Here is a 23248-nt window from a genome sequence, read left to right on the forward strand (position 1 = left end):
AGCTAAAATTAACCCTACAAGCTCCCTAATTAACCCCTTTACTGCTGGGCATAATACACGTGTGGTGCGCAGTGCATTTAGCGGCCTTCTAATTACCAAAAAGCAACACCAAAGCCATATATGTCTGCTATTTCTGAACAAAGGGGATACCAGAGAAGAATTTACAACCATTTATGCCATAATTGCACAAGCGGTTTGTAAATAATTTCAGTGAGAAACCAAAAGTTTGTGAAAAAATTTGTGAAAAAGTGAACGATTTTTTGTATTTGATCGCATTTGGCGGTAAAATGGTGGCATGAAATATACCAAAATGGGCCTAGATCAATACTTTGGGTTGTCTACTAAAAAAAATATATATACATGTCAAGGGATATTCAGGGATTCCTGAAAGATATTAGTGTTCTAATGTAACTAGCGCTAATTTTGAAAAATAATGGTTTGGAAATAGCAAAGTGCTATTTGTATTTATGGCCCTATAACTTACAAAAAAAGCAAAGAACATGTAAACATTAGGTATTTCTAAACTCAGGATAAAATTTTGAAACTATTTAGCATGGGTGTTTTTTGGTGGTTGTAGATATGTAACAGATTTTGGGGGTCAAAGTTAGAAAAAGTGTGTTTTTTTCCATTTTTTCCTCATATTTTATAATTTTTTTATAGTAAATGATAAGATATGATGAAAATAATGGTATCTTTAGAAAGCCCATTTAATGGCAAGAAAAACGGTATATAATATGTGTGGGTACAGTAAATGAGTAAGAGGAAAATTACAGCTAAACACAAACACCGCAAAAATGTAAAAATAGCCTTGGTCCCAAATGGACGGAAAATGGAAAAGTGCTGTGGTCATTAAGGGGTTAAAGGGACACTGAACCCAAATTTTTTCTTTTGTGATTCAGCTAGAGCATGGCATTTTAAGCAACTTTCTAATGTACTCCTATTATCAAATGTTCTTCATTCTCTTGGTATCTTTATTTGAAATGCAAAAATTGTAAGTTTAGATGCCAGCCCATTTTTGGTGAACAACCTGGGTTGTCCTTGCTGATTGGTGGATAAATTCATCCACCAATAAAAAAAGTGCTGTCCAGAGTTCTGAATGAAAAAAAGCTTAGATGCCTTCTTTTTCAAATAAAGATAGCAAAAGAGTGAAGAAAAATTGATAATAGGAGTAAATTAGAAAGTTGCTTAAAATTGCATGCTCTTTCTGAATCACGAAAGAAAAAAATTTGGGTTCAGTGTCCCTTTAATCTGGCTAGCAAGGAGAACACCTTGTTCCACAGCGGTTTGAGTTTGGGGCAGTCCCACCAGATGTGGAGGGAGTCGTCTGGTCTTCCGCAAAGTCTCCAGCATAGAGGCGTGGGGAGTAGGTTAAACCTAAAAAGTCTCATGGGCGTGAAGTACCAATGTGAGAGTAATTTATAGTATGATTAAAAAAGGGTCGTGCAGTGAATGGCTATTGCCGTGAGGTCAAAGGCCCTAGTCCAGAGGAGCTGGGGGAAACACAAATGTAGGATGTCTTCCCATTTTGTAATATGAGAGGCTTTGTCGTCTGGGGTTGCCCCTTCAACTAGCAAGTAGAAATGGGATAAAGGCTTGCAGACTTTACTGCCTTTTTTCCAAAGGGTTTCCCAAACGGTCAAGGGGCGGGGAGGTGACGGGGTAAAACCCCAAGATCTTAGCATGCTCTTAATCCGTGTGTATTCAAAGCATAATTTGGGAGAGGCAAACTGCGTACCGGTAATTTGGGTTAAGGATAGGAAGGCGTCTGGAGATTGAGATTGAGGCATCATTAGATCAGAGACCTGGGAGAGGCCCAAATTAGACCAAGCATTAGGTTGTGAATCGGGGAGACTGAGGAGAAGACCCGTGAGGGAGTGAATGGGCGAGGGATGAGGGGCAACCCCGAGTGGTGTCTCAATTTATCCCAGGAGTGTAAGCATTCCCTTATTATACAATTACCAATATTGAGATTGCGTCTACAGTGTGGGGGGATCCAAATTAAATCACATAGGAAAATATGGTTGGGTAGTGATGCCTGTTCTTGGGAGCTCCATCTACTTGTCAGTTCCTTATTCCACCAGTATGAGATATGTGTGAGCATAGCTGCTTCGTAATAGCGGGTGACAGATGGGGAGGCTATGCCCCCGAAAGATTTTGGATATTGTAACGTTTTGTGTGCAACCCTGGCTGGTTTTCCTTGCCAAATATATTTAGAGAATCCGCTTTGAAACTGCAGAAGCAAGCATCGCAGGAGCCTAATAGGCAGACACCGGAATAGGTACGTTAGTTTTGGTAGAAACAACATCTTAAGGGCTGTGACCCTACCTAGCCAAGAGATGGACTTATAGTCCCATTTAGTCGTTAAGGATCTTAGTTCAGACAGGAGGGGATGTAGTTGTCTCGTATGAGTTGCGCTTTATTAGGTGAAATAAATATTCCCAAATGTTTAATGTTGTCTTGGTCCCAGTTAAAGTCATAAGTCTGCATTAAGGCCTGGGTGTATTCTGTCGGAAATACCTTAGAGTAATACTCAGTCTTTGAGGGGTTAAGATTGTAATAAGTCATGTCACCGAAAAATTTTAGCAAAGTCAGAAGGGCAGGGTTTTAGGGGCCGATGTAAATATTGTGATATCGTCAGCAAAAAGAGCAATTTTGTGGGTAGTTCCATGTAATGTGATCCCTAATATTAGAGGGTCTTGACGCGTGAGCTTGGACAGCACTTTTTTATTGGTGGATGAATTTGTCCACCAATCAGCAAGGACAACCCAGGTTGTTCACCAAAAATGGGCCGGCATCTAAACTTACATTCTTGCATTTCAAATAAAGATAGCAAGAGAATGAAGAACATTTTATAATAGAGCATGAAATTTTAGGCAACTTTCTAATTTACTCCTATCTGAATCACAAAAGAAAAAAAAATTGGGTTCAGTGTCCCTTTAAGCAAACTAGATAATAGAAGTCAATTGGAAAGTTGTTTTAAATTGTATGCCTAGCTGAATCATAAAAAAATGTGGGGTTTCAGATCCCTTTAACCCCTTGTTAATTGTTTAACCCTTTCCAGCAATATGGTTTCTTCTTTGTGTGTGTGTGTGTGTACAGGGAGTGCAGAATTATTAGGCAAATGAGTATTTTGACCACATCATCCTCTTTATGCATGTTGTCTTACTCCAAGCTGTATAGGCTCGAAAGCCTACTACCAATTAAGCATATTAGGTGATGTGCATCTCTGTAATGAGAAGGGGTGTGGTCTAATGACATCAACACCCTATATCAGGTGTGCATAATTATTAGGCAACTTCCTTTCCTTTGGCAAAATATGTCAAAAGAAGGACTTGACAGGCTCAGAAAAGTCAAAAATAGTTAGATATCTTGCAGAGGGATGCAGCACTCTTAAAATTGCAAAGCTTCTGAAGCGTGATCATCGAACAATCAAGCGTTTCATTCAAAATAGTCAACAGGGTCGCAAGAAGCATGTGGAAAAACCAAGGAGCAAAATAACTGCCCATGAACTGAGAAAAGTCAAGCGTGCAGCTGCCAAGATGCCACTTGCCACCAGTTTGGCCATATTTCAGAGCTGCAACATCACTGGAGTGCCCAAAAGCACAAGGTGTGCAATACTCAGAGACATGGCCAAGGTAAGAAAGGCTGAAAGACGACCACCACTGAACAAGACACACAAGCTGAAACGTCAAGACTGGGCCAAGAAATATCTCAAGACTGATTTTTCTAAGGTTTTATGGACTGATGAAATGAGAGTGAGTCTTGATGGGCCAGATGGATGGGCCCGTGGCTGGATTGGTAAAGGGCAGAGAGCTCCAGTCCGACTCAGACGCCAGCAAGGTGGAGGTGGAGTACTGGTTTGGGCTGGTATCATCAAAGATGAGCTTGTGGGACCTTTTCGGGTTGAGGATGGAGTCAAGCTCAACTCCCAGTCCTACTGCCAGTTTCTGGAAGACACCTTCTTCAAGCAGTGGTACAGGAAGAAGTCTGCATCCTTCAAGAAAAACATGATTTTCATGCAGGACAATGCTCCATCACACGCGTCCAAGTACTCCACAGCGTGGCTGGCAAGAAAGGGTATAAAAGAAGAAAATCTAATGACATGGCCTCCTTGTTCACCTGATCTGAACCCCATTGAGAACCTGTGGTCCATCATCAAATGTGAGATTTACAAGGAGGGAAAACAGTACACCTCTCTGAACAGTGTCTGGGAGGCTGTGGTTGCTGCTGCACGCAATGTTGATGGTGAACAGATCAAAACACTGACAGAATCCATGGATGGCAGGCTTTTGAGTGTCCTTGCAAAGAAAGGTGGCTATATTGGTCACTTATTTGTTTTTGTTTTGTTTTTGAATGTCAGAAATGTATATTTGTGAATGTTGAGATGTTATATTGGTTTCACTGGTAAAAATAAATAATTGTTTTTTGTTAAGTTGCCTAATAATTATGCACAGTAATAGTCACCTGCACACACAGATATCCCCCTAAAATAGCTATAACTAAAAACAAACTAAAAACTACTTCCACAACTATTCAGCTTTGATATTAATGAGTTTTTTGGGTTCATTGAGAACATGGTTGCTGTTCAATAATAAAATTAATCCTCAAAAATACAACTTGCCTAATAATTCTGCACTCCCTGTATATATATATATATTAGGGATGCACCGAAATTTCGGCCGCAGAAAGTTTCGGCCGAAAATAGCATATTTTGTTATTTCGGTTTTCGGTTTTTTTGCTTTTTACTTTCGGCAAAATTATTGTGTAGCATATTTTAAATTTGATGCCAGCCTAGAACTGCTGTTTGAGTTCATTACTTGACTTACCGTTTTGCACATAATAATAGTTTTCTAGGACTATACTTTATTTTGATAATTGGTAACAAAACAAAAACAGTTAAATCTGATTCTGTTACACAGAACTAAATAAAGAATAATACTAGCGATGCACCAAAATTTGGGTTGCCGACAATGTGCAATTCCAATTTCGGCCCAAAGAGGACCAAAATGGCTAAAAATGTACAGCCCTCCCCTGTTCTATTGAGTTACAGTCTATCCTTAGCATAAGGTGAGCAGCACAGCACTGGCATGGTACACAGAGCACACACATAAGTACCATTACATGATGATATTTGAAACCAGCAGAGAAGGTTCTGAATAGTGAATACAAATATCAAATGATGATAAGTAACATGTTTATAAACACTTGATATTATCAGACATAGCCCTAAGCACACACAGTGAAAATCTATAAGCCTTATATACAGTGCTCATACATCAGCCTCTTGTGCGTAGACATTCTATTCGCCTGAGGCAAATATGCGTGCACACTTTATAAGCATAAGCCCCAAGCTCGCACAAAGTTGGTACAAATTAGCACCCACCAGACAGTGTATACAAAAAAGCACAGTAACTTTCTATAACCACCTTCCACGTAAGGATGTAGCTAAGTCCAGTGGTCCTGGTGATAGGTGACAGGCAGACTCCATTTGGGGCTCCGGACATATAATCTGACGGGTCAGTGTGAGACCCGAACCAGGAACTAGGCGGAGATACGATGAGAGACGATCAGGTGCAGCCACGCTCATCACACGGATAACTACACCCAAAAACAAAACACATGTCCACCTCGTATTGTTGTCTGGCTATAACCACGCTCTCCCTTATAGAGCTCCAGTTTCACTGCAGATCACGCCCTACTGTACAAGTGATCATGTCCATTTGTTGGAGCTTTCCCACCTACAAGCTCTCTCAGCTACACACACACACTGTAGTTAAAAAAGAAAAAACTATTTCGTTTCGGTTTTCGGCCAGGATCATCCTGAATTTTCGGTATCGGTTTCGGTCCAGAATTTTCATTTCGGTGCATCCCTAATATATATATATATATATATATATATATATATATATATATATCTGTGTGTGTGTGTATATATATATATATATCTCTGTGTGTGTGTCTATATATATATATATATATATATTTATTTTTCATGTCTACTTCTTCACTTTGTGCAGATTTACATTTGCGTACCTCTAGGGTACATTATTTTTATCCAGCATGCCCAAGGGCTTATATTGTATTACCTCACGTACACAAACAAACAATTAACATTTTAATAGGAACTAAACAAAGGGTTGGACGTTAGGTTCCTTAGGGTCACACAGCTCTCTAAAGCTGGAGATGTGTCTTAAGCAATTGTCTATTAAAAAACATTCAATACAATTATCTTTCAGGTGTCTTTCATTTCAATGACAATTGCAACAAGTAATCTAAGTTTATTCAATTTGTATGAAAAAAGTCTGTGTACAATTTACGCCTAATTGAAAACTAAAAAAAATTAAAGTGATGTTAAATTCACTTCCATAACTTCACATAATATGAAATCTCTTCTCCTAACTAGCATACTGATCTGCTTATTTTGTTCCAACGTCAAATCTACCTTTAATACTGAGCGTTTTTGTCAGGCTCCGTTACTTGATTCAATGCAGCCTCTCTGAATTATTTCCCCTTAGGCTTCTTTGACTGGCAGCTCTTTTAGCCAATCAGAGCCTCACCATGCGCCCCATGTAAGTTAATAACAGCACGCTCCCGTGCTTGGAACTCAGGCTGGAAGTTGAACTGCGCAAATGCAACTGCTACGCTATTTGCGCAACATTAACAGTGAGGCTGCTTACTGTTAACATACTGTAAATAGCCTCACTGTTGATGTTGGGCAAATAGTGTAGCAGTTGCGTTTGCGCAGTTCAGCTTCCAGCCTGAGTTCCAAGCACGGGAGCGTGCTGTTATTAACTTACATGGGGCGCATGGTGAGGCTCTGATTGGCTAAAAGTGCTGCCAGTCAAAGAAGCCTAAGGGGAAATTATTCAGAGAGGCTGCATTGAATCAGGTAACGGTAAAAAGTTAAAATGTTTGAAATTTAAACAGTATGACCAGTAGAGCAAAGAAGAGACTGGCCAAAAAGGATGCAAGTAACAATCACCAACTGACCAATACAAAATATAACGTCCTCTTTCTTGCCTATGCTGGGGAAAAGGAGGAAAACGGAACACATTTTAAAAATGCCCAAAAAACAAAAACAGTAGATCAAAATCCAGAAGAAAAGTCTCACAAACAGGAAAACAACTCTTGATGGAAGAAATTCATCTAGACCAAGCCAAGAAGAAGCTTTCCTCATCCAATATGAAAAGGTTTTGAAAGATGATTGATGAGTGGTCAGAAGAAAACCTTCATTTTGTAAAACATCTTCATTGATTTGGAGCTATAAGAAAAAATAAAGGTAAGTAATAACATATGGGAGGGTATCACAATAAGGGAGGGAAAATATTTGTCTCTGTGTCTTTAATAAAATCTAGATGATTCCTTCACAAATTAGGATAATCGGAATTTTATTACAAGCACAGAGACTTCATATTTTGCTAGTTTAAAGCTTATTAAGAAAATAAATTTAGTGAGGCAGGTTGCTGACCAATCAGCAGCGTTCAAAATTTGTTGAAGAGAGGCAGATTTTAAAAATGCTTTAGAAGCCGATGAGCCTCTGACTAAATGTACTGAAAAAGACGTCAATACCAGCTTCTTTCATTACCCATTTAACCCACCTTGCAATAGTGGTAGAAGTAACAGGAGAAAAAGGGGAAACAAAAGAAATTAAATAGTTGAAAGGAAGAAAGACATCTAAAGGAAGAAGTTCTAAATTCATATTCTTTTAAACATTTGACTACACATAAAGCAGGTTCAGAAGGAAGGGTTTTTGTTCTGCGAGACAGAATAAAGGTGACTCCTTCAGGAGAAAAACGTTTACAGTTAAAATCTAAAGCTTTAACATCAGAAACTCTACGAAAAGAAACAATACATAAAAGCAAGTTTAGCAGATAATTGTTTTAAGGATAATAAGTCATTAGAAGGCCATTTCTTAAACAGAGAAAAAATTAAATCAACGTCCCAAAAGAAATTATATTTAGGGGTTGGAGGACGTTGAAGTCTTATTGCTTTTAATAATTTGCAGATTAAAGGATGTTGACCTATAGGAGAATTGTTAACCAAAGAATGGGATGCAGAGATTGCTGAATGAGAAACATTAATAGAACGGTAAGCTAAACCAGAATCGAAAAGACACCAGCTAGACCATTTAGACCATGCTGCACGGTAGCATTTTTTGGTACCTGGTGCAATGGAATTTTGAATGAGGAGTTTAGCTCCTTCCGAAAGTCCGTCGAGGGAATAGGGTTCCCTGATATCGTTCAGGCTACGAGAGTTAGGGTTTGGGACATAATGAGATTGTGAAAGTTCCCGTTGGGATCTGTAAGAAGATCTTGAGAATGAGGGAGAAGGAGAGGAGGAAAGTAAGACATTTCTAGAAGGGAAGGATACCAGGGTTGAGTTGGCCAAAGGGGGGTGATTATCAGTAATGATAGTTGATCCCTCCGAGTGATTGAGATGGTTCTCGCAATCATTGAAAAGGGAGGGAAAGCATAGGCGACTAGAGGGGGCCAATTCTGAAGGAAGGCATCTGTCGCTTTGGCCTCTGGATCTGGACGCCAACTGAAAAATGGGAGCAATTGGAAGTTCAAACGAGAGGCAAATAAATCTATAGAAAAAGGACCTCTCAAATTTTGAAGAGAAAGAAAAATATTTTGATTCAGTTTCCAATCGCTCGCATCCCTCAGAATACGAGATCCCCAATCTGCCGAAGTGTTAGAAAGGCCTGGAATATATTTCGCTCTGATTGATATGTTTTTGTCTAAGCAGAGGTGAATAAATTCCTTTGTGATGTTTGAGGATTTGGTACCTCCCAGGTTATTTAGATAACGAACTGCTGACACGTTGTCCATATGGAGGAGAATGGATATTGGGGCAGAAATATGTGAAAAACTCTTGACTGCAAAGGAACCTGCCAAAAGTTCCAGACAATTTATATGTAGCTTCTTTTCCCCAAAAGACCATTTTCCTCCGGTGATACAAGGTCCGCAACGGGCACCCCAACCGGAACCTCTCGCATCTGATTCTATCACTAGATCCTGAGAAATTCCGAAAATGGCTCTTCCATTCCAAGCTTCTATGTTTGCTAGCCACCATTGAAGTTCTTCTTTTGCTTCCGACGATAAGGGAATATAATGATTGTAAGAGAGGCCCTTCTGTAAGTGAGAAAAATTTAGACGGAGCTCTCAATAATGTAGAGAAGCAGGAAAAATAGCCTGAATAGAGGATGAGAGTAACCCCACTATTCTGGCTATTGATCTGATGGAGACTAATTGATTTTTTAACAATTTTGTAATTTCTTTTTTATGTTTTTCAGTTTTTGAATTGGAAGACTGAGGGTTGAATTTAAAGTATTTATTTGGAAACCCAAAAAGATAAGGGAATTTGAGGGAAGAAGTATTGATTTTTCTTTGTTGATTAAAAATCCTAAGTTCTCTAAGAGTGAAATAGTTCATTTTAGTTGTTCTTTTAAAAGAACGGGATTCTGGTTCATGATGAGAATGTCGTCCAAATAAATAATGATCCGGACACCTCTCATTCTTAACCAGGAAACTACAGGTTTTAGGAGTTTGGTGAATATCCAAGGTGCAGAGGAAAGGCCAAAAGGAAGGCATGTAAAACTCCAAAATTGGTCTTTCCAAATGAAAGTTAGATATTTCCAATGGGATTGATTTATTGGAACGGTAAGGTAAGCGTCTGAAAGGTCTAATCTTATTAACCAATCGTAGTCTATTAAACATTCCCTGAGAAGATGGATTCCTTCCATTTTGAAATGAAATGATAGACCACAAAAGATTTTTTTAATTTATTACAGGGCGAAATTGACCGTTTTTCTTTTTCACCAGAAACAAATTGCTTATGAAAAGATCTGGAGAAAAAGGAACTTGAATTATAGCTTTTTTTGTTTGCTAGATTTGTTATTTCTTTTTGAATAAGATTTTTGTCCTGAATTGAAAAATGGATTGGATTTGGATAAACAATTTGAATTGGAATGGAATTGAATTCTATCAGAACTCCCCGAACTGACTGAATCACCCATTGATCCTGAGTGATAAGAGTCCAATTTTGGGAGAAACGTCTTCCACCAATTATATGAGGGAAAGAAGGAGGAGAAGTCAGGGATTCTGTAAGATTTGAAAAAATTAGGGAAAGAACTGGTTGGAAGTGTCTTGGAAAGATCTTTGATTTCCATAGTAAGGTTGGAATTGTTGTGATTGAGTATAGGGAGGTCATGAGAATGAACTACGGCCGGGAAAATGACCTCTGCTTCTCCCGGCCCTGTCAGAGAAATTATTATTATTATGAAAAATAAGATCTTTCAAAAAAAGAATCTCCGAAAAGGAGACCATCTTCATCAGAATTCAATTCGTTAGTGGCCGAATCTATCATTTTAATGTCTTTTTCTAAGGATATTTTTACGTCTTTCAATAGTCATTGAGACATTTGCATTGCCTACTAAACATAAAATCCTGTATACCCATTCCCCAACTATAACAGGGTCAAAAAGTTCACTATCGGTAACTGCATTATCTGAAAGTTCTAATAATTTAGTGATGGGACCAATAGAATCCAATAATTTATCCTGGCAGGATTTCCAAGACTTATCCATACCTTTTTTAAGTTTGTAGCCAGGGGTACCTATAAATTTAAGAATTTTAGGGTCAATTTCTGGGGTTAAATGACTACTTTTTGGCAATAAAGGCCTAGGGCATTCAGCCCTCATTTTGTTTCTTGATTTGGGTTTCAAAGGAACTCGAATATGATGTTCCATAAATTTTGCGATGTCTAAGTCTGGACCCCATTCAGCTGATCTGGGGTGGTGTAATGAGTCTGGGTCAAACCTAATATTACCAAGGGCATCTTTGAAAATAGGTTCATCCTCTTCTAAATGTTTTAATTTTTGTAAACATTTATTAGGTTTTTTATTTATAGGTGAATCATCAGAAGAAATAGACTTATACTAGCTATCTGAGTCATTAGAAGACAAGTTGTTTAGGTTTTGAAATTCCCAATTTTTCCTTTTGGGATTAAGGGTCTTTTTGGCACATATTTTTCTTCCCCTGCCCGTGGGAAGGTTGGATTCCTGAAATCTTTGTTTAGATTTTGAAATTAATTTTTTACTAGTTTGTATAGCAGAGGAATGTTTTCTTTTTGTTGCTCTTTTAGAGCTGTTAGTTTTTTCTGCTAAAATACATCTTGGACATCTATTTAGACATAGATGAATCAATCATGGATTGAACTTTATTTTCATCCAGATCTTTATTATCTGGTTTTTGAGACATATTTTTTAAAAATATATTTTGGTAAGATTATAAATAAAAGTAAACCAAACTTTTTTCTGATAGAAATATATATATATATATATATATATATATATATATATATATATATATATATATATATATATTACAATATTATATGATTAAATATATATTAATGAATTATATCTCTCTCTGCAATTTAATTAATTTGACATATTTCAAAATAACCTGTTCTCTGAGGTGGACACTAGGTGGCAGGCAAAGATCAGATTATTAAACAAGGAACAAATACAACTTGAAAAATAAACATTTTAGTAAAAATAATACAATGTAATTAAAGACAGTTCCTGAAACGATGTTGTCAGGATGGGAGCGGATTGAAGCCGGGAAAACAGAGGTGTGTGACGTCGCGAGACACTCCCCCAAGATGGCGGCAGTCACGTGATCGGACAGGCCAGAGAAAATGGAGGATCTAGGAATCATCCAAGGCAGGGTAGCAGTTGAACACAATGCGCAGCGAAAGGGGAAAAAAGCGCAAGCGCAAGTAACATGAAATAAAGAGCGAAGTCACAGAAGTAAAGAGGGATAAACCAGCTCTGAGTCTGAGTAAATAATTCAATCATAAGATATCATATTTCATCTCATCTATAACAAAAATACCCTGAAAATGTAAGTAAAAACCCTAGATATGAAATCACAATAAGATCAATGAATGGAAACAAGACCATACAATAAAATAAAATAAGACACAATCGTTTATTGAATACGAAAATAAAACGAGGAACATTGAATTTTTTTTTACTTATCTGTTCCACAGCAGCAAAAGAAAGAGGACGTTATATTTTGTATTGGTCAGTTGGTGATTGTTACTTGCATCCTTATTGGCCAATCTCTCCTTTGCTCTACTGGTCATACTGTTTAAATTTAAAAAAAATTAACTTTTTCTCTGTTATTTAAATTTTTTTGTATTTATTGATGTTATATATTATGAACTTTTAAAGGCTGCATTGAACAGTAAAGGAAAGAGATAGCAAAATATGAAGTCTCTGTGCTTGTAATAAAATCAGATCTCATTACTTTATCACATTGTGTACATATACATGTTTTTATCTTATATCTGTAGGTATAATCAGATCTTATTACTTTATCACATTGTGTACATATACATGTGTCTGTATCTTATATCTGTAGGTATAATCAGATCTTATTACTTTATCACATTGTGTACATATACATGTCTTTATCTTATATCTGTAGGTATAATCAGATCTTATTACTTTATCACATTGTGTACATATACATGTGTCTGTATCTTATATCTGTAGGTATAATAAGATCTCATTACTTTATCACATTGTGTACATATACATGTGTCTGTATCTTATATCTGTAGGTATAATCAGATCTTATTACTTTATCACATTGTGTACATATACATGTCTATCTTATATCTGTAGGTATAATCAGATATCATTACTTTATCACACTGTGTACATATACATGTGTCTGTATCTTATATCTGTAGTTATAATTCCGATTATCCTAATATTATGACGGAATAATCTAGATTTTATTAAAGAGACAGAGACGAATATTTTGCTTATAACTTTTCTTTACTGCTTAACAGCTTTTCAAAGTATAACATATAAACTGCCATCATTTAAAAGAAAAAACATAAATAACATCCAATGAGAATAGGATAACATAGGACAGTATTTAAATGTCCAGTAAACAGTAATAGGTATAAATAGTCCAAGTAGACAGTTAAACATCCTCTTTTCTGTTTGATGTGATGAATAAGAAAATTATTGGAAGAAGGAAGAAACAAAATTCTGAAAAAATGCAACACATGCTGAAAAAATACAACAATGACAAGGCCAAACGAATCCCTCGTGGAATGAACGGGTTAGTCAAACTTGATCTTGAAGACAACTTTGGAATTGGTGAATTCAGAAAATCCGAAGAGAAATTTATAGAGTCTTCTCTTTTAAATTCCTGGAGTTGAAGAAGGTGGAGCTGAAAATATATATATAAATGATTAAATAATAAATATAAAATATATAGGGAGGGAATAATAATAAACAATGAAAGAGGTGGGAAAATATTCGTCTCTGTCTCTTTAATAAAATCTAGATTATTCCGTCATAATATTAGGATAATCAGAATTTTATTACAAGGACAGAGACTTCATATTTTGCTAGTTTAAAGCAAATAAAAAATTAAGATACCAGGTGGTGTGGAATAGAAGAAATAGGTTTAAAATAAAATTGACGAAAAACAGAATCAGAGGACCAATCTGCTGCATTCAAAATATCTTGTAAAGAAGCAGATTTAGAGAAAGCTTTAGAAGCTGAGGCTCCTCTAACTGAATGAGAAGTAAAAAATGTATCCACACCAGCTTGCATCATAATCCATTTAACCCACCTACTAATAGTAGTAGAAGAAACAGGAGAGTGAGGAAGAGAAAAAGAAATCAAAAGTTGACTAGAAGAAGAATTTCGAAGAGAAATAGTTTTAGATTCATAGATTTTTAAACAAGATACAACACAAAGTTTAGGCTGTTCATAGAAATAAGGGTAAAATATAGAAGAGGATAAAGTTTTAGTACGTCTAGACAAGGAGAAAATGACACCATGAGGAGAAAACATCTTTGCATCATAATCTATAGCTCTAACATCTGAAATTCTTTTACATGATAAAAGACATAATAATGTAGCTAATTTACATGTAAGTTGTTTTAATGATAAATCAGAGTTATCAGGCCAAGATTTAAAAAGGTTTATAACTAAGTCTACATCCCAAAAATATTTGTATCTTGGTATTGGAGGTTTTTTAACTCTAATAGCCTTCAGAAGTTTACATATAGTAACATGTTGACCTATAGGAGTATTATGAAGAAGTTCATGTCCGGCTGAAATAGCAGAACGTGCAACATTAATTGATCTGTAAGCCAAACCAGCCTCAAATAAAGAAGTGAGATAATTAATGACTTCATTTAAAGGGGCTGAAAAGGGATCCAGACTCCTGATATTGCACCAGCTAGACCATTTAGACCAGGAGGAAAGATAACATTTTTTGGTTCCTGGTGCCCAAGACTCTTGAAGGAGGAGTTTAGCTCCTGACGAAAGACCATCGGAGGACCAGGATCCCCTGAAATGCTCCAAGCAATAAGTTGAAGGGAACCTAGAAGAATTAGTTCGTGAAACTCTCCTATGGGATTTGTGAGGAGGTCTTGTTGAAGAGGAATTAATATTGGAGGAAGGAAAGACATCTCCAGAAGAGAAGGGAACCAAGATTGGGTTGGCCACCAAGGAGTTATTAGAAGGAGAGATAATAGATTCCTTTTCACAAATGAGATTGTTCGAGGAATCATCGAAAAAGGTGGAAATGCATAAGCTCCTTTGACTGGCCATTGTTGCAGGAAGGCGTCCGTCGCTAATGCTTTGGGATCTGGTCTCCAACTGAAAAAGGGAAGAATTTGAAAATTCAGACGAGAGGCAAAAAGATCTATAGAAAAAGGACCTCTCAGAGATTGTAAAATAAGAAAAATATTTCTGTTCAATTTCCAGTCGCTGGCATCCGATAAATATCGAGAACCCCAATCTGCAGCTTGATTGTTGAGACCTGGTAAATATTCTGCTTGCAGAAAAATATTTTGAGAAAGACATAGATGAATAAAATCCTTGGTAAGGTTGGATAAAATCTTTGAAGTTGTACCTCCTAAACGATTGACATATCTGACTGCTGAAATATTGTCCATCCGAAGGAGAATTGAAATTGGTTGATTGTTTTTTACAAAACTTTGAACTGCAAAAGAGCCTGCTAAAAGTTCTAGACAATTGATATGAAGATTCTTCTCTGGCCAAGACCATTTTCCTCCTGTAATATGAGGGCCGCATCTTGCACCCCAACCTGATTTGCTTGCATCCGATTCCAGAATAATGTCTGGAGATTTCCCGAAAATTGCTTTGCCATTCCATGCTTCTATGTTTGCAAGCCACCATTGTAATTCTATTCTGGCTTCCTCTGACAAAGAGATTTTGTGGAAATAGGAGAAACCTTGACGAAGATATTGAATCTTCAATCTTTGAAGAGCTCTGTAATGAAGAGGAGCTGGGAAAATAGCTTGAATTGAAGCCGACAAAAGTCCTATAATTCGAGCAAGAAAGCGAATGGGAAAAAGATCTCTTTTGAGAAGATACATAATTTCTTTCTTTATTTTCTTTATTTTCTCTAAAGGAAGACTCAATGTAGCAGATTGAGTATTGATATGACAACCTAAGAAAATAAGATTCTGGGAAGGAATAAGAACAGATTTTTTGAAATTTATGATAAAACCTAAGTTCTGAAGGAGAGAAATAGTGAGGTGTAAATGATCTAGAAGTTGTGAATAATCTTGGTGGAGTAAAAGGATATCGGCTAAATAAATAATTAGACGAACACCCCTTGTTCTCAACCAAGCTACAACTGGTTTTAAAACTTTCGTAAAAGCCCAAGGAGCTGAAGAAAGACCAAAAGGGAGACAAGAAAATTGCCAAACACAATCTTTCCAAAGGAAGCGAAGATAATTTCTGAAGTCTGGATGAATAGGAATGGTTAGATAAGCATCTTTTAAATCTAGGCGAACCAACCAATCGAAATCTAGAAGACAATCTCTGAGAAGATGAATACCCTCCATTTTGAAGTGATAGTATTCTAGAAAACAATTTAAATCTCTTAAATTTATTACAGGTCGAAAAAATCCTTCTTTCTTCTTCACCAGAAACATATTGCTGATGAAGGAGTTTGAAGGGAAAGGAACTTTTTCTATTGCTTCCTTTTCTTATAGGTCTTGTAGTTCTAGATTCAAAAGGGACAAATCTAATTGGGAAAATTTTATTGGATTTGGAAGAAATGTTTGAATCGGAGGGGAAGTAAAATTTAAATGAAGACCTGTAATTGTCTGTAGAACCCAAGGGTCTGAAGTAATAAGGTGCCAATTTTGAATAAAAAGGGCTAATCTTCCTCCTATTCTTTTTTGGGAAAAAGGAGTGAGTAGAGAGATGTGAGAACTTACCTGAGAAAGGTCTGCGGGATGATCTGTTTCTGAAGTTCCGATTTGCCCATTGTCTGTTCCTTGATGGGAAGAAATATGAATGGGAAGTTGCTGGAGAGGGCATGTTTTGAAAATAGGACCGGGAGATTGCTGGGGTACGGCTGGGAAAGCGGCCCCTGCCTTTCCCAGCCCTGTCAAAAATTCTGTTTTGCTGAGGATAAAATATTTTTCTAGTACTCATTTTAATTTTGTTAAGAGAATTAAAACTATTAACATAATGACCCAGTTCTTTCAGTCCGGCGTCACCAAAAAGTAATCCATTAGCTTTAGGGCCCATCTCAGTTAAGGCGAAGTCAGAAATTTTAGGATCAATACGTCTTAAAACAATGCGTCTACGTTGGGAAGCTAAAGACGTGTTAGCGTCACCTAATAAATAAACAACTCTCTGAATCCATTCTCTTAAAATGTAAGGATCAACTTGTGAGTCTACAGAAATAGCCTCTTCAGAGATTTCAAACAATTTTGTTACAGGTCCTAGAACATCAAGTAGTTTATCTTGGCATTCTTTTAAATAACGGTCAGGACCTTTTCTCAAATTAAAATCTTTAGAACCAATAAATTTTAATAAATTTACATCAATTTCAGGTGTTAAATGAGTATTATGAGGAAGGTCAGGCCTAGGGCATTCTGCCTTCAGAGTAGATTTTGTTTTCTTAGATAATGGTTTCCTGATATAATAATCTAGAAACTTTGCAACACGTTTAGATGGTCTCCATTGGGAGGATCTAGGATGTTGGAGTTCATCAGGATCAGTAAATAAATCTCCTTTATTATCAATGAGTTTAGGTTTAGGAGAATTAGAAATTTTTCTCTTTTTCTTTTTAGATTCTTCTTCAGAAGAAGAATCAATAATATCTGTAAAATTATTATCATCATTATTATCATCATTATTATCATCTTTATTATCATTCTTAAATTCTTCATCAGAAAAATCATAGGAGTCATTTGACTCAGTTGTAGAAACTAAGGCCTAGATTTGGAGTTTGGCGGTAGATGGGCTGTTAACGCTACGCTGGCTTTTTTCTGGCCGCACCATAAAATTAACTCTGGTATCGAGAGTCCAAAAAAATGCTGTGTTAGGCTCCAAAAAAGGAGCGTAGAGCATTTTTACCGCAAATGCAACTCTCGATACCAGAGTTGCTTACGGACGCGGCCAGCCTCAAAAACGTGCTCGTGCACGATTCCCCCATAGGAAACAATGGGGCTGTTTGAGCTGAAAAAAAACCTAACACCTGCAAAAAAGCCGCGTTCAGCTCCTAACGCAGCCCCAGTGTTTGCTATGGGGAAACACTTCCTAAGTCTGCACCTAACACCCTAACATGAACCCCGAGTCTAAACACCCCTACCCTTACACTTATTAACCCCTAATCTGCCGCCCCCGCTATCGCTGACCCCTGCATTATATTATTAACCCCTAATCTTCCACTCCGTAAACCGCCGCAACTTACATTATCCCTATGTACCCCTAATCTGCTGCCCCTAACACCTCCGACCCCTATATTATATTTATTAACCCCTAACCTGCCCCCCACAACGTCGCCGCCAGCTACTTACAATAATTAACCCCTAATCTGCCGACCGCAAAGCGCCGCCACCTACGTTATCCTTATGTACCCCTAATCTGCTGCCCCTAACACCGCCGACCCCTATATTATATTTATTAACCCCTAATCTGCCCCCCTCAACGTCGCCGACACCTGCCTACACTTATTAACCCCTAATCTGCCGAGCGGACCTGAGCGCTACTATAATAAAGTTATTAACCCCTAATCCGCCTCACTAACCCTATCATAAATAGTATTAACCCCTAATCTGCCCTCCCTAACATCGCCGACACCTGACTTCAATTATTAACCCCTAATCTGACGACCGGAGCTCATCGCTACTATAATAAATGGATTAACCCCTAAAGCTAAGTCTAACCCTAACACTAACACCCCCCTAACTTAAATATAATTTAAATCTAACGAAATTAATTATCTCTTATTAAATAAATTATTCCTATTTAAAGCTAAATACTTACCTGTAAAATAAATCCTAATATAGCTACAATATAAATTATAATTACATTGTAGCTATTTTAGGATTAATATTTATTTTACAGGCAACTTTGTAATTATTTTAACCAGGTACAATAGCTATTAAATAGTTAAGAACTATTTAATAGTTACCTAGTTAAAATAATAACAAAATTACCTGTAAAATAAGTCCTAACCTATGTTATAATTAAACCTAACACTACCCTATCAATAAATTAATTAAATAAAATACCTACAATTACCTACAATAAAACCTAACACTACACTTCCAATAAATAAATTAAATACAATTTCTACAAATAACTACAATTACATAAACTAACTAAAGTACAAAAAATAAAAAAGAACTAAGTTACAAAAATAAAAAAATATTTACAAACATAAGAAAAATATTACAACAATTTTAAACTAATTACACCTTCTCTAAGCCCCCTAATAAAATAACAAAGACCCCCAAAATAAAAAAATGCCCTACCCTATTCTAAATTAATAAATTTAAAAGCTCTTTTACCTTACCAGCCCTGAACAGGGCCCTTTGCGGGGCATGCCCCAAGAAATTCAGCTCTTTTGCCTGTAAAAAAAAACATACAATACCCCCCCCCAACATTACAACCCACCACCCACATACCCCTAATCTAACCCAAACCCCCCTTAAATAAACCTAACACTAAGCCCCTGAAGATCATCCTACCTTGTCTTCACCATACCAGGTTCACCGATCGGTCCAGAAGAGCTCCTCCGATGTCCTGATCCAAGCCCAAGCGGGGGGCTGAAGAGGTCCATGATCCGGCTGAAGTCTTCATCCAAGCGGGCCAGAAGAGGTCTTCCATCCGATTGAAGTCTTCATCCAAGCGGCATCCATCCGGAGCGAAGCGGCAGCATCCTGAAGACCTCCACCGCGGAACATCCATCCTGGCCGACGACTGAACGACGAATGACGGTTCCTTTAAATGACGTCACCCAAGATGGCGTCCCTCGAATTCCGATTGGCTGATAGGATTCTATCAGCCAATCGGAATTAAGGTAGGAATATTCTGATTGGCTGATGGAATCAGCCAATCAGAATCAAGTTCAATCCGATTGGCTGATCCAATCAGCCAATCAGATTGAGCTCGCATTCTATTGGCTGATCGGAACAGCCAATAGAATGCAAGCTCAATCTGATTGGCTGATTGGATCAGCCAATCGGATTGAACTTGATTCTGATTGGCTGATTCCATCAGCCAATCAGAATATTCCTACCTTAATTCCGATTGGCTGATAGAATACTATCAGCCAATCGGAATTCGAGGGACGCCATCTTGGATGACGTCCCTTAAAGGAACCGTCATTCGTCGGGAGACGCCGGAAGAAGAGGATGGATCCGCGTCGGCTGCTTCAACATGGACCCGCTCCGCACCAGATGGAAGAAGATCGAAGATGCCGCTTGGATGAAGATGTTTGCCGGTCCGGATGTCCTCTTCTTGCCGGATAGGAGGAAGACTTTGGACCCTCTTCTGGACTTCTTCAGTGGATGTCTAGCCCTCGCTTGGGTTGGATGAAGATATCGGAGCCAGGACCGATCGGTGATACCCGGTGAGGTGAAGACAAGGTAGGAAGATCTTCAGGGGCTTAGTGTTAGGTTTATTTAAGGGGGGGTTTGGGTTAGATTAGGGGTATGTGGGTGGTGGGTTGTAATGTTGGGGGGGGGTATTGTATGTTTTTTTTTACAGGCAAAAGAGCTGATTTTCTTGGGGCATGCTAAGGGCTGGTAAGGTAAAAGAGCTTTTAAATTTATTAATTTAGAATAGGGTAGGGCATTTTTTTATTTTGGGGGTCTTTGTTATTTTATTAGGGGGCTTAGAGTAGGTGTAATTAGTTTAAAATTGTTGTAATATTTTTCTTATGTTTGTAAATATTTTTTTATTTTTTGTAACTTAGTTCTTTTTTATTTTTTGTACTTTAGTTAGTTTATGTAATTGTAGTTATTTGTAGAAATTGTATTTAATTTATTTATTGATAGTGTAGTGTTAGGTTTTATTGTAGGTAATTGTAGGTATTTTATTTAATTAATTTATTGATAGGGTAGTGTTAGGTTTAATTATAACTTAGGTTAGGACTTATTTTACAGGTAATTTTGTTATTATTTTAACTAGGTAACTATTAAATAGTTCTTAACTATTTAATAGCTATTGTACCTGGTTAAAATAATTACCAAGTTGCCTGTAAAATAAATATTAATCCTAAAATAGCTACAATGTAATTATTATTTATATTGTAGCTATATTAGGATTTTTTTTTACAGGTAAGTATTTAGCTTTAAATAGGAATAATTTATTTAATAAGAGTTAATTAATTTCGTTAGATTAAAATTATATTTAACTTAGGGGGGTGTTAGTGTTAGGGTTAGACTTAGCTTTAGGGGTTAATACATTTATTAGAATAGCGGTGAGCTCCGGTCGTCAGATTAGGGGTTAATAATTGAAGTTAGGTGTCGGCGATGTTAGGGAGGGCAGATTAGGGGTTAATACTATTTATGATAGGGTTAGTGAGGCGGATTAGGGGTTAATAACTTTATTATAGTAGCGCTCAGGTCCGCTCGGCAGATTAGGGGTTAATAAGTGTAGACAGGTGTCGGTGACGTTGTGGGGGGCAGGTTAGGGGTTAATAAATATAATATAGGGGTCGGCGGTGTTAGGGGCAGCAGATTAGGGGTACATAAGGATAACGTAGGTGGCGGCGCTTTGCGGTCGGCAGATTAGGGGTTAATTATTGTAAGTAGCTGGCGGCGACGTTGAGGGGGGCAGGTTAGGGGTTAATAAATATAATACAGGGGTCGGCGGTGTTAGGGGCAGCAGATTAGGGGTACATAAGGATAACGTAGGTGGCGGTCGGCAGATTAGGGGTTAAAAAAATGTAATCGAGTTGCGGCGATGTGGGGGGACCTTGGTTTAGGGGTACATAGGTAGTTTATGGGTGTTAGTGTACTTTAGGGTACAGTAGTTAAGAGCTTTATGAACCGGCGTTAGCCCAGAAAGCTCTTAACTCCTGCTATTTTTCTGCGGCTGGAGTTTTGTCGTTAGAGCTCTAACGCTCACTTCAGAAACGACTCTAAATACCGGAGTTAGAAAGATCCCATTGAAAAGATAGGATACGCAATTGACGTAAGGGGATCTGCGGTATGGAAAAGTCGCGGCTGAAAAGTGAGCGTTAGACCCTTTAATCACTGACTCCAAATACCGGCGGTAGCCTAAAACCAGCGTTAGGAGCCTCTAACGCTGGTTTTCACGGTTAACGCCAAACTCCAAATCTAGGCCTACGTCTACATGTTTTCTGTAATCAATTATTTTCTGAAATTGAGAAGCAGATTCAGAATCAGATTCTGAGTTAGAAATATCATCACGTTTTTGTAATGTAGAATCTTTATTGTCTGAACCAGGCAGACGTAAAACAGACTTTAATTGTCTTTTAGATTTTTTAGGTAAAGGTTTATGTATAATATGTTTTGTTTTCTTAGATGTCTTTTTGTGAACAGCAGACTGAGAACTATTAACTGTAGCAATAACACTTTGCATCTGTTCAGACATTTGCTGTTTAAATTTCTCCATAGATAAAATAATATTACTTAAATTTGTTTCATTTAAAGATGGAGATGTATCTTGAGACATTTTAAACTAAATATAGAATAAATAATTGTAAAATAAACTCAAAGATATTATTTATAATTATATAAAGGACACAACCAAAGATATTTAAAACTAAATAAATCAGTCAAAAAGATCCTTTAAAATCACTAAACGATTGAACTATATATAAAACAGTTGAAAGAACAAATAAAGAAACAATTGTTTCCAATCTAAATAACTTGTTCAGCAGAAAAAACTGTCAGGATCTTGTCAGGGCGTAACCGAGTGAGGTAATGAAGGACGCGGGAGATTGCGAGTGAAAGAGAACATAGAAGGAGGCGGGAAAATGAGTCCCGTGACGTAGGGGAGAAAGAAAGAAAAGGAAATGGCGGCCGGAGCCCGAGACAGACACAGGGAAAAACGACAGAGTAAGCAGGGGAAACAATTGTAGAAGGGAATAGTAAAAAACGGGTATAGAGAATATGCTATACAAAATAAAAAGCGAAGGAAAAGCGCTTAAACATGAAAGTAATAACGGATCAATTGAAAAATAAGAATTAATCTAAAAAATAAAAAACGGGTATAGAGAGTATGCTATACGAAATAAAAAGCGAAGGAAAAACGCTTAAACATGAAAGTAATAACGGATCAATTGAAAAATAAGTATTAATCTAAAAAATAAAAAACGGCAGTAATATAACAAACAATAACATGAAATACACACCTTAAAATACAGATATATATGTATAAAAGTATATAATATGCAAAGAAAAACGAAAGAAACAACGTTTTTAATAACAATATATGAAAACAAAAATAATAATACTTATCTTGTAGAGCAGCAAAAGAAAAGAGGATGTTTAACTGTCTACTTGGACTATTTATACCTATTACTGTTTACTGGACATTTAAATACTGTCCTATGTTATCCTATTCTCATTGGATGTTATTTATGTTTTTTCTTTTAAATGATGGCAGTTTATATGTTATACTTTGAAAAGCTGTTAAGCAGTAAAGAAAAGTTATAAGCAAAATATGAAGTCTCTGTCCTTGTAATAAAATCAGATCTCATTACTTTATCACATTGTGTACATACTGTATACATGTGTCTGTATCTTATCTCTGTAGGTATAATCAGATCTCATTACTTTATCACATTGTGTACATATACATGCTTCTTTACCTTATATCTGTAGGTATAATCAGTTCTCATTACATTATCACACTGTATACATATACATGTGTATATCTTATATCTGTAGGTATAAT

This window comes from Bombina bombina, chromosome 7, assembly GCF_027579735.1.
Source record: "Bombina bombina isolate aBomBom1 chromosome 7, aBomBom1.pri, whole genome shotgun sequence".
In the NCBI taxonomy this organism is placed as follows: Eukaryota; Metazoa; Chordata; class Amphibia; order Anura; family Bombinatoridae; genus Bombina; species Bombina bombina.